Genomic DNA, 13261 nt, shown 5'->3' with positions numbered 1-13261 from the left:
ATGATCTTGTTTCTCACTCGTTGTGTTCATGGCTGTCAAGGTCTGGAGGAAGCCTTTGCTGGGTCCAAGTTGTGATTCAATTGTACTGTTCTAGGGAGGGAGGAGCACCCGGCAAGCTGGCCTCAGGTCCAGATTGGAGAGATATGTGATGAGGGATGAATTGGGTAGGAATTCCAGAGAGCCCCAGGGCAAGCAAGTGACCTCATTTTCTCTCCCCATGCTCCCTGGTCTTTACTCTTTGCTCAGTGTACTTCCAGTGGGAACTGACTCCTCCCCCCCACTGCCTCAGTTCATCCACCCTTTGCTCTGCTAGCCATCCCGGACAGACTGGCCACTCTGGGTACCCTACCACTAAGTTCAGTTCTTCCTACTTCTTACCGATTGCCTCTCTAGTTTTCTCTAAGCATGAGATACTTGGGGGGGGGTCTTTCCACCCCTTTTTTATCTCCTTTGAAAGTTCATATCTAGGCTGAAGAGCTGGGTGTGGATATAGAAGCTTTCCAGAGGCTTTTGGCTGCTCAGTGTTTTTGGAGACGTTCAAATCTCCACATTTTCTCCTTTGACATTCTTTCCTAGCTCTTGCTTTTCTACTGCCACAGCCATCCTCCATCACCTTGAACGAAGCACTTTTCTTGAATTTTGGAGACTGACCCCAAACCTGACCATAGCTGATCAGGCCAGGGTTGTGGTCTCTGTCTCAAGCTGGGAACCAGTAAGACTCTATTATGTTTCTCCTGAAGTTTAAGAACCCGGGAGTCAGAGGGCCTTGTGAATTCCTACTGGATTTACAGCTAAAAGGCTACAGATGAACAGACAGAGCTTATGACAGGTGTGCAAGGAGCAGGAGAGATGGACCGTATAACATGTTAAATATCCAAAAATCAAATTAGTTTCAAATCAAGAAAAAATATACTTTTATGTATATAAATTTTTAAATATATTTTAAAATATATGTTATATTTTAAATATGTTATATATAAATGTTTAAATGTATTTTAAATATTATATATATATATATGTATATATATATATATATATACACACATGTACAGGAATGAAAGGGAAGAGAAAAGTGGAGAAAGGGAGGGAGATGGGGGAGGAGAAGAATCAATCTCTTGGTTGTCCTCACAAGAAGCTCTAGAGATAAAATATTCTTTGACCCTGCTTTTCTCATAGGCCTCTGTCCTTCTTTTGCCTTAAAGGAATCATTTGGTTTTAAAAACGAAGGGGGTGCACGAGGCATAAGAGGGTCTGACATGTGAAAAGAGAGCAGGACTGAGTCAGGACACGGAGATTTGGGTCTCGGCTCTACCACCTCATTAGAACTGATCGTCCCAAAGCAAGTTGCTTTCCGGCTCTGAGCTGCAGCTGACAGCAAGGCTATGATGAGTGGCCCGCCCACTGTGCAGTGAGTGTTTCGCAATTTTGCAGAATATTGTAGGATCCAGCTGCTGACATCCAGGATACAACTCAGCCAATGTTACCTCAGGCGTGATTCATCGGACCTCTGCATTCTACCTTCTTTCCAGCCCCCACTCACCCTTTGTCTCTTCATCTCCCAGATACTGCAGCTCCTCGGGCCAATGCCATCAACAACTGGTGACTCCTACTCACTATGTCTCCTTTGGCTTCTTGCCCTTCCTGTTCTGCTTTCATCTACAGCAGCTGAGTTTGACCCTTCATGCTTCCTTTTTTCCAGGTACCCCCACCCACCATGTCTATTTCTCTGAGTAACAGAACTTTTGACAACCATTCTTCTTTGCTGGTGGCTGCGTAGCCATATCTCCTTGGGGATCCCCCCGACCTTCTGCCTCCTGTACCGTTATCTTTACCCCCGTCCATCCCTTTGATTCTGAATCTCTTCCCACGGTCACACCTGGGATGTGTGCACATGAAGCACACACGTCCCCTCCTTCTTCTAACACACAAATCTATTTGTCCTTCTGTCTCTGTCATTGGCATCATTAGCCAACAAATTAAACAAATCAGGGAAAAGAGGACATTCACTTCCACTTCTAGTCTCAGTCCTAGCCAGCCAGTTTCCATTTAAGTTCTACAAAATATTCTTCAAGCTGGTTTCGTTGTTCATGCCTGACCTTTTATAGGCTTACCTTGTCTAATTTTCACATGCTTCTGCTGGATCCTCCAAGTAGTCTCCTACTCAGACCCATGCTAACACCGAGCTCAAGTTTTCTTCTTATAACACACACACACACACACACACACACACACACACCCCACCACCACCACCACCACCACCACCACCACCACCACCACCATGACGACCAGTAGTAGCAGCAAACAAATCTTGGTTGTAACTTAACTTTGCCCTTTCAAAATTCTTCTTTCCCTTAGATGAAGCCCACCCATGAGCTTCTGTGGATTCCTTTCTCACCTCAAGGATTTTGTCTCCTTTGGGGCTAGGAGCCTCTCACCCTTACCTTTGTAACTAGAAATAACCAATTCACTTTTAGGTCTTTATTCAAAGATTATCTCTCTTGGGGAGCCTTCTATGGTACATCAGTGCTTACACTCGCTTCAGATGAACACCAGGAGGGTTTCAGGCCCTTTAATATCTTTTAACTGTTTCTTCTTCCTGAAAATCAGAGTAAAAAGACAGAAAACGGAGAAGACACGAAAAGGAAAAGGCACACCACATCACCTCAGGAGTCCTGTATGCCTTCCTTGCCAATTGAGAGTCAAGAAATTTCCACACAACTGGCAAAACCAGAATTGCCTACAGAGATAATTCATGTTTTCTCAGGGCCATCTTAAGCAAAGATGAGCAAAAACAAGTGAGCTGTGCCTCCTTAAAGGCAGGAAGTGACCTTGGGTCTATTCCTGACAGCTCTCTTCTTTCACCCCTAAATCTAAACAACCCTCTTCACAAAAACACTTTACAACTTCATAGAGAAAAGGAAATTCCTAAAGATAAGAAAAATAAGTAAGCCAGATCATATATTTTTACGTAACTTCTAAGCTGTACTCCATCACATTCTTTGAGAAATAAAACTTGGAAAGTCACAGGATAAACACACACACACACACACACACACACACACACACACACACATACATACATATATATGTATAAACACACATAAGTACACATTATGAAGACACCCAAGTGCCCCTCTTTCTCAAAAAGCCCATGCTATCCTGTACCATCCTTTTCCTACATGACTCTAAATACTTAATACAATCTGTAATTTTTTTCCTCTGGCTTTGCCTGAAATTCTGTGGCATAGCCGAGGGTCCAGTGTTATGTGAGCAGAGGTCCCCAAGGTGAAAGGAAAGTCCTCATGCTGCTGGTGGCATTGCTAATAGACTCTGTTCCTGCCCCCAACTGTTACAAAATGCCGTAGCCATCCCACCCAGGACCCCACAATACTTCCTCTGCTCTTGCCATGGTCTCTAGCTGTCACCCAGTGTTGATTCCTTCCTTCCTTGAACTTGTTGCAAACCCTGACTGTCCCTGGTGATGGGAAAAGCTCTCAGGAAAGCAAAATCTGAGATGGGGTCACGAAGTGGGGTGTGCTGAAGAAAATCCTAAGAATCCACACAGGTGGAAGGGAGGGGCGACAGTAGGTTGTGGGAGGTGAGAGTTTATCTTCCATAGAATATTGATGAACTTTGCTTGAGCCCACAGGAGACTCTGGGGATAAGGAACCCTACATGGGGTTGTGGTGTCTGGGGTGTGATTCCCTTTCCTGTCTCCACAGCTCATCGGCGTAGGGCCTGTCCACAGAGCATGACCTTGGGGCAGGATGGCTTTGCATCTGGAGGTGTTGGTTCTTCTGGTTTCAGAAGAGCTTACGTTCACTTCTGCATTTTGTCCAAAATTATTTTTGGTTTCTAGCTCTAAGAATAGATAGAAAAATACAAAGAAACCCCCTAATTTGGAGGAATAATGAAAGCTGAGCTTTCCTTTTTCAACAATTGTTTGAACCACTCAGTTCTAAGGCTTTCTTTCAAGTCCTCATCTTCACTAGCCTCATCTCTGGCCTCCCGCCAAGATGGAAAGAAGACAAAAGGGCCTGGGCATCCTTCCAGCTCACTGCCCTCGAGCCTGGCCCTGCAGGATGACTCCAGTCTTTCCTGTAACTTAGAGGCCTGGTAGTGTGTGTGGAGCTGTGGTTTGGGGGAGATCAGCTGGAAGGGAGAACCCCGCAGCTCTAAGAGGACTGAAAAGCAACAGCCCAAGATATCTCTCTCTCTCTCTCTCTCTCTCTCTCTCTCTCTCTCTCTCTCTGTGTGTGTGTGTGTGTGTGTCTCTGTCTCTCTGTCTCTCTCTCTGTCTCTCTCTGTCTCTCTCTGTGTCTCTCTCTCTGTCTCTCTCTGTCTCTCTCTCTGTCTCTCTCTCTCTCTCTCTCTCTCTCTCTCTCTCTCTCTCTCTCTCTGTCTCTCTCTGGCAGATGGAGTCAATAAGGATTATGCTCAAAGTCCTGCTTCCAGAACTTATTGGAAAAAAGGAGGGCAGAGAAAATCCTCTTTTCTTCTTTTTTCAAAGCTGATGGGAAAGGGCAAAGCCCAGCACAGGAGCCCTCTGCCATCTTGTCCCTGTCTCCTTCTATGGCATGCCTGATCTTGCTCTCTATCTGCATTCACAAATGCCCTGGAAAGCCTTCCCAGTCACTCTCCAGGTCCCAATTCACCTTAGAACCTCCAGAAGAGTGTGTCATATGATGTTCCGAGGTAGATACTTCAGGCAGAAGACTGTGCATAGAACTATACAGAAAGAAAGCAGAGAATAACTTGGGTTTGGACTCTGGGGGGTGAGGGACACCAGGATAGACTGTTAGGCTTATATAGTCAACATATGTGTTCTTGGGGAAGCTTGAATCATCCTGATATGTTTATAGATAGTTTCCTGAATGAAGGTTAGTCTCCACAAATATTACACACACACACACACACACACACACACACACACACACACACACACACATTCATTACTTAAATAAGCACCAAAACATTGATGAGGACTAGAGGAGAGACAGCTCAAGTGATAAGTGCTTGCCATTCTTGCAGAGCACCAGAATTCAATTTTCCAGAACCCATATCAGTCAACTCAAAACTGCCTTTGGCTCAAGCTCCAGGGGATCAGACGCTCTGTTTTGACCTTCGTGGGCACCTGCATGCATGTACACACATATATATGCAGGCACACACATGCACATACATAAAATTAAAAAGTAAAATGCAAAGCCAGATTGATAAGCTGTAACTTAGATCTAATTAGGTCTTTAGTCTTCTATCTGTATGTACCTGAGCAAATACAAGGAGCTACTGGATTTTTTTAGAAAAGGCCTTAAGGGGAAATCTTACCTTCCTTCGTTGATATTCAAGTGAGTGGATGGGATGCAAGCTCAAGGCTAATCCAGTTATCTCCCTTTCACAGGAGGTTGGGGAGCGGTGTAGAACTTGGTTTTGGTCTCAGTATGATGGTGTGGGGTGAGATCAGGTATGTCCTCCTCCCTCACCTGACTTCTCTAGGGGCCTTCTATTGTCCTGGCCTCCACTTTCATTAACCGACTACCTACAGAATCCTGGGAGAACAGTTGTATATCTTGTCATGTTTACTTAGATGCCTTCCTCACATGCGGACATCTTTCTTCCAGATCATCAATGTCCAACTAGATCCTGAGATAAACTCCATGGGAATGTAACATGAAATACCTGGATAAGATCTGCTGTCTTAAAATCTCATGGGGGGAAAAAGTGATGGAATCCAGATCCTTAATTTTCAGGTTTGACCCTAAACCCAAAGACCTTTTCCAAGATGTAACAGGGAAGGGGCTGGTGAAACAATGTTGATGGTTGGGACCACACTGTGACCATTGGTCCCACATACCGCTTGCCTTCTATGTAAACATAAAACTTGTGTTAGGATAACGTGTCATGACCCCAAAGATGACCTTGAAGGGTCATCAGGTTTTTCATTCATTGTTTCCCAGTGTAGCCACACCAAGCAAGTCTCCTCTCTTTGCTTTTCACCATCATTATCTCTGTGATTGGCCCACTGAGGACAGGTGGCTGAGCCTGCCCAGGTTGTTAGGGTTGTCATGAGGAACCCAGGCAAGCATGCCTGTGTCTTTCCACACTGTCAGATTTGTATTGAATATCAATAAATTCACATGGTGCAGCCATTTAAATGACAGCCACTTGCCAGATGATCTCTCTTTTGTTGGTAATCTGGCTGAAGGCAAATGGAGGTCTGCGTTGATGAGATAGGGGAAAACCAGCTACAGAGAAAAAGCTGTTGCTGTAGAGATCAGGCTTCGAGAGAGTCAAGATGGAGAGCAAAGATACAGTCGCTTGCAAAGACAAGAGGCAAAAATCGGTTGGGGTAGGAGACAGCTGGTTCAGGTCCAGATGGGCAAGTAGGTGAATAGGCCAGTGGTGGTTGACTAGGTTATATCAGCAGCAGGGCTCTGAGCAAAGCAGAAGTTCCAGGGACAGTTGTGAGTTCTTTGCCTGTTGGTCCTTGATGCTTGGATCAGGCATGAGTTGATAGGTTGATGTAGGACTGTTCTCCAGTTTCTGTGCTGCATTCTCGGTTTATGGGTCCAGTGAGAGTCACGCCCTTTCTCTGGTCTGGTATGCCTGATGAGTTCTTGCATCTGCCCTCCTGATTTTATTTTAATATGCCCATGGGCCTGTGTAGTCTCAGCTCACCACACTAAATTTATAGGGTGGCATTCTTTCTAGTATCAGGAATAAGTCATTTATCAGTCTGTGAATAAGTTATTTATCAATCTGTGTTCTGTGGCTGATGCCAGATAGATGGTGCTTTGAGGCCTGAACCTCCTTAACCCTCAAAATGGAGCCAAAAGCTGCTGGTAAAATGGAGTTAATCAAGTCAATGTCTGGCCTTAAAAAATGCTGTTTTATAGACTATAAAGTAACTTAGAGCAGGGGATAGCCAGATCTCAACGATCACTGTATTTGTTGGTCTTTTAGAACAGAATCTGTGTCTACTGAGGTCTACAGGGAGCTGAGGGAAGGCCTACTTGGTAAGACTGAGGAGTTCACAATAGCCTTCAAAGAGGCCTTAGTCTCTGTTGATGAAGTTGCCTCTATGCTCCTCCTTCACTGCCTGCTCAGTAAAGATGCTGCTGCAGCTCTGTGAGGTTTGCAGTCATCTTGGTAAAGGTTTTTGTTAGGGGAAGAGTGAAGAGCTATTGGTTCAAACTGTCTAAAGTTAAAGCTCCTGTCTGTACTTGAACCAGTCTCTGTGAAGTCGAGTGAGAGGAACAGCAGGGTCTAGGGTCAAGAACAAATGAATTTCCAGTTAATATATTGATCACTGTGGGGGTGACCCAACTGCACTGTGCTGGTCCCCATGAGAAATATCATTTAAAGACTAGAAAGGAATGGGCTAGGAGATGGTGAAAGAGCTTGGTGGACAAGGGTGAAGATCTGAGTTTGAATTCTCAGAACACACATCGAAGTCAGACTGTAGTGTGTGCATCAGTATCTCATTGCTTCTACGAGGAGATGGGAGGGAGATAGGAGAACTCCTGGAAGCCTGTGGGCCAGCTAGTCTGATGGACACAGAGGAGAAGCAACAACAAAGCAACCCTGTGGCAGGCAGGGGCACACACACTCCTCTGAAGACAGTGATAAACGGACAGGAATAGAGTGGCCATAAGGAAAGAGCTAGACAGCAAAGAGAATTCAGGCACAGGAAAGAGAGGAAGAGGAAGAACAGGGGAATGAAGGGAACCAGAGCAAGGCCAAGAAAAGGGTGACAGTCACCAGTGCCTGTGATGTGGTCAGATGGTTGCATGGCCTAGCACATGAGTTGACTTGAAGATCCTTGAAGCCTCCCTTGGGGGTTCAAGGTGAGTTAGGGGTGTCACTAGCAGATATTTGGGGTCAACTGAGACACAACAGATTTTTTGCCAAGCAGCAGTGCCAATGTTGGTGACCACACAGTTGCCATGGATGGATTTTCTCTGACCTCCCGCTGGGATTTATGAGGAGAGCGGGACTCCTGAATGAGTTCTCCCACATGGCTGTTTGGAGGGACTGCACCCATTTCTTCAGTTTGCAGACTGCTGCAGCATGACAGGCGCCACTTAGAGCCCAGCAGACATTGATGTACAGTGTTAATATTAAGCTCTAAGTGGCTTCTGTGTGCTATCCAAAGACAGGGAATAAAACTGAGCAAATGTGTTTCTCCTTTTTAAAAAAAAAAAAGGTAGTTTTTCAAAAGGATAATTCGGAACTGCAGAGTCAGAGAATTATCCGATATCTAGAACCATCATCCTGATCATGGCAAATGTGTATGTTCCTTTTTCTTAGGCAGAGTCAGGAAGAAGAGAGTCCTGGAAGGAAGACGCTGTGGGCCTTGTGCTGCCTTCGCTTCCCCTTGCCTGTCGAACCAAACTCGGTGTTCTAGTCAAGCTTACCTCCATCTTCCAGATTACCCCCTGGATAAGAGGAAGTGCTATGGAGTCAACCTTGCTGTAGCACCAGTTTCTCAGTCTTCTCATCTGAAAACTGGGATAAAAGTAGCTACTTTTTACTATGTTATTTTAAAGACGTAATGGATCTAGCATGCAAAGAGCTTGGATATTCACATACCCGGGATGTTTTAGTACCTCAGTATATGCTGTTATTGTGATTATTCTCATTTTCCCTGAGCATGTGGGCAGCACAGGCCTTCTTCACTCCTCTGGACCCAGCAGCCAAGATGTCTTCTCATCTCTGTGGGCAAATGAAAGCTGTGAGGCTCAGTGTGAGTCCGGGGAACTGCATCAGCCTCCCTTGCTTGTCCTCTAATAGAATAGGAAACGTGGAACGTTCCGCAAAACCAAGGCTTTTTCATAGAATGTCTTGTGTTGTTCTCTTTCCTCTTCCATTATATAACTGTACAGGAAGTGTGTTGGTATGCGTTTAATTTGTCGTTCTGTGGCTGAGAAGACAGAGATGTTGTCAGCCTGACAGAGGATAAAACTCTGCTGAAACGAATGACATTCCTCAGACAAAGAGTCCTCAGACGGAGGCCTAACTGCCATCTCTGGTCCTGGTGCTTTTCTGTTCACCACAGCAGGACTTCAGAAAGAAAGGGATCTGTGCACGGCCTCTGGGGTGGCACATCCCTCAGTGACTTGCTAACCTTCAAAGCTACTTCAGCTCAAGAAGTCCACTGTGGGGTAGGATGAACTGGGAGAAGGGTATGGCCCTTTTTGTACATGAGAGAGTTCTATAGGGTGAAAAATCCACAAAAGAAGGGAAGGAAGGTCGAGTAATGGAGAAGTACTGAGGAGAATCTCTCTCCAATGATAGGGTCATCGTCTCCAAGTAACCAAGAAGGAAACACCAGAGCAATTTTCACCCTCTCTCATCTCCAAGTTATGACAACAAAATGTTTACCATGGTCATCTTTGGGCAGAGGAACCCAGGGACAGAAGAAGGAAGATTTTTTTTTTGCTTTTTATTTACAGTTTTCTCTATTCTTTTTTTTTTTAAGACAGGATGTTACTCTGTAGCCTAAGCTGGCCTGGAGCTCATGATTCTCCTGCTTCAGCTTCCTGGAACTTGTGACCCTGACTTGGGATTACAGGCACGTGTCAACATTCTTGGCTTCATTCTTCCAAATGTGTACACAAAACATTCTTTTAGATGTCCGCAAATCTGAAAACACCTACATGTGTCGATGTGAGGCATTTCAGTAAAGGACTATTCCTACTCAATATTTCCTTGAAGTCTCTCGTTCTAATCAGTCCTGTACACTGTGTACTACATTACTTTTCCTGGAGAGACAGAGATGTTTATTCTCTTCAAATGCAGGGGAAACAACAGACCAAAGAAGCAATTCTATCCATCTTGGTGAGTTTATTGGAATTACTTGCATGAGTGATTCTTAGACAGATACATCACTGAAAGACCCACCTGAGTCCCGGTGATGTCTCCCTGAAGCTGCCTCACTGGAGTCCCTTGTCAAACTTTTGTGCAGCTACACCACTGAAGACACCTTCTCTCAAACATTGTTTACTACTCACACAATCTCACGAAGGGGCCTCTTGAGTCTTGTAAGCTTTGTGAGCTACTGAGTCTTATAAGTGCCTGGGGTCTCTTGAGCCTTCCTCTCCCCTCCAGGAGGGAGTGTTTAAATTGGGAGGAAAGAACCATACAACTGTGCTTTTGCAAATACTTCTCCCTAATGCTAAATGAGTCTGGGACATTTTTCTCCTAACAGTGCAAGGGGAGCTGTGAGCTTGCTTGGCTTGGTGTCTTCTGCTGGCTTGAGTTTGCTCTTGTTCTTGTTGCTGCTGCTGCTGCTGTTGCTGCTGCTGCTGTTGCTGTTGCTGCTTCCGTCGTTTTCTTTACAGCCCCAGTATCTGGGGGAAAAGTATCACAGGAAGCAGTGGAGCTTGGTTATGTAACAACAGATACCAGAATGGTGAAAGGGCAGACTAGAGAGACAGAGTAGCCCATGTGGTGGGAGGAGAAGGAGAGGAGGGCCAAGACCTGATTCTCAGTTTTCAATCATCACTGGGGGCTCTGATTGAAGACTAGATTATAAGAGTTGGGGGTCAGACATGGAACTGAGGGAGCATTGAGGAGATGAGGTAAGAGATAAGGGAGCCGGGAGTCAGGGTAGTCCTACGGATCTGCATGTTGGAAGAATCCCTTGAATGAAGCCCGACAAGACAATTGTGAATTGCCTGTGAGGAAGTGAAAACCCAAGGAATCCCTCCGCTTTCCAAAGCCTTAATAATGAATTGATGAAAACTGGGTAAGAAAGGGGGCATGTGATGGTCACTGGTGCTAAGACTTACTTTTGGACACACTAAGCTTGGGGTGTCTATTAATTAGCTAAGAGGAGACTGTTGGGCCTATAAGGCTGATTTTCAATAGATTTAGGCTGCTATTGGTTGGCTCAATTTGCTACACAAAAAAATTTAAATAATATCAAGTCCTTAGCACACATGAAATAAACACCTATTAAACACATTCTATTAGGTAGAGCTAAATGAAATAGCCATATTTCTGTGACAAAAAAAGGGTCAAATATTGTTCAATTTCGTACCACTTAAGCTCACATATCTGAAGTGTCAGAATTGTGAAGGACAAAGATGTATTAAGCATAATGCACGTTCCCCAGGAGCTGACAGCTCCAAATGGGAATAACACTTTCATTTAAGTCTAGTGACATAATAAGTACTTACACAACGGTGACTGTGTTCAGGCTCTATAATAATCAGCTTTCACACACGCAGCCGTGTAATCATCCCAATGACTTTGCGAAGCAGAGATTGCCATTAGTTCGAGAAAATAACTTGTTTAACCAAACCACAGTGGGTTAAAGATGGCTATGTGTTTTTTAGCACTCACTCAGTGGAAATGGGTGGAGGCTATTCTGCCGCTCTCCAAATTGGCTTTGATGGATTGCTTGAGTTGTAAGAGATGCTAAGCAATCTGTCTTCCCTCATAGAAGCCAGCTGCCATGTTAGAATCTTAACCACCTTGAAACCACCACACTGGGTGGAAGCCCAAGCACACTATGCACCAGGAGAGACACATGCAAAAACGTGCCGAGGTGCCTGGATGGATTTAGTCAGCACCTGCTTGAACAGAATAGCAACCTCATTGAATACTGTAAGGAAATAAAACTGTTATTCCAAGGCAATATGTTTTAAGGTGATTTTTTTTGTGTGTGTGTAACCATAGATAACTGTAATACAATCAAAAGGTAGTCAAGTTGGGATTTGAACTGGAGCATCTGGTTCCACAATCCATTCTCTGAACCATTACACTCTGCTATCTCCTTAATGTGAGTGGTACTTGTGATATGCACCAGTGAATTATTGGTCTATAAAATCTAGGTGTTTGTCTTTCCCAGAGTGCTATTGACACTCATCATAAATGAATCAATATTCTCACCTAGCAGATACATGTGGAGCAAATTTCTACAGCAACATGTAGTACCTCCACATGACCTCATCAGTGATACTGTAAAATAGGTAGTTGAATTTTTACCATTAGTTCTCAAGATGTGATTGTGCCAAATAACCTCAAATGGAGTCACCCCTAACACCATGCACTTACTTCTGAGCTCAGTTTCTGTGGTGTAGAACACAGGCGCTGGTTAAGTGGGCCCTTCCCTCAGAGTCTCTTAAGCTTTCAGCCACAGTGTCAGGTAAGCTGTGTTCCTCGGAGCGACCAAGCTCTTCTTTCAAGTTCACACAGAAAATTTCATGTCTCTCCGATGTAATGCCAAAGCCCCTCTACTCTCTCTTGTGGCCATGCAAAGCTTGCTTAGCACTTCCGTGGGCAGCGTTCAGTTCTCTAGCGTGTGCCTCATGCGTTCCCTAGGTTCTTAGAGGATGAAAGCTCTCTTCCTCCAGGAGAGCTGGAGACTCCCTCGCTCCAGTTTGTTATTATAATTTCATATCACAGGGTGATGTCATTGTGAGAATGACATGCATTACTTGTCGCTTCCTGTTGGATAGGAGCAAATCTTAGGCCTTGCTTGCTCTCACGAAGAGGTGATTAAGCAAATGCATAATTCATTGGGGGCTATCTTAGAGTGTTCTTCACAGTGAGCTCTCCATTTTCGTGCCACGATTGTTATGCTTACACCCACTATATGGCCTCAGTGCTCTGAGTACACTGGCCAGACTGCACAGAGAAAAGAAGAAAGTGGGAGATACAAATCGATGCCACAAGCACAGAATGAAACGGTAAGCAGGCTGTGCATCATGGTCTCTGCTGTTGTACAGTGGATCTTAGTTTGGGAATCAGAGCTCCCAGTTTTAATCTTGACACTGTCATCCACCGTTGTGCAACACTAGGAGAATGACTTCATTTTTGTGATATTTTCCCCTTTTGTCATTCCTCATCATGCAGTGTGGCTAGATGGCATAATGTGTGCAAATGGGCACAGGAAACAGGAAAGGATTCAAGACTTTGAGTAAGCTCAAGGGCCCAAGCAGCTCTTTCTATCTTCCCTTCTCTTCCCATCGTCCCTTCCCCTCTCAGAACAGAATAGTTAACAGCAGGAAGACACGGAGTCACAAAAGACAGACTGAGCAGAGTCCCCTCTGGCACCCAAGGTGTACAGTGAGGGTAGAAACAGGCAAAGGAAAGGTCAGCATGCATGGAGATGGGATGAATAAATGAGCAAATAAGTATGCATGAATGTATGTATGTATGTATGTATGTATGTATGAATGTATGACCCAGTGATATCTGCGTGTGTCTCACATGTATACACACATACACACACATACATACAAATAGTATG

The 13261-nt window shown here is 44.7% G+C and overlaps 1 long non-coding RNA gene across 1 annotated transcript; it reads left to right on the top strand.

Annotated features, from left to right (window-relative positions):
• The first annotated feature begins 4297 nt into the window (after positions 1 to 4297).
• LOC120100906 (uncharacterized) lies at positions 4298 to 11644 on the top strand. Its single transcript, XR_005501193.2, has 2 exons — positions 4298 to 5750; positions 8311 to 11644. It is a non-coding gene; the product is annotated as an uncharacterized LOC120100906 (long non-coding RNA).
• The last annotated feature ends 1617 nt before the right edge of the window (positions 11645 to 13261 follow it).

This window comes from Rattus norvegicus, chromosome 2, assembly GCF_036323735.1.
Source record: "Rattus norvegicus strain BN/NHsdMcwi chromosome 2, GRCr8, whole genome shotgun sequence".
Classification (NCBI taxonomy): domain Eukaryota; kingdom Metazoa; phylum Chordata; class Mammalia; order Rodentia; family Muridae; genus Rattus; species Rattus norvegicus.
Note: the sequence above shows the minus strand (reverse complement) of the source record. Positions and strands in the feature narration are given on the sequence as shown.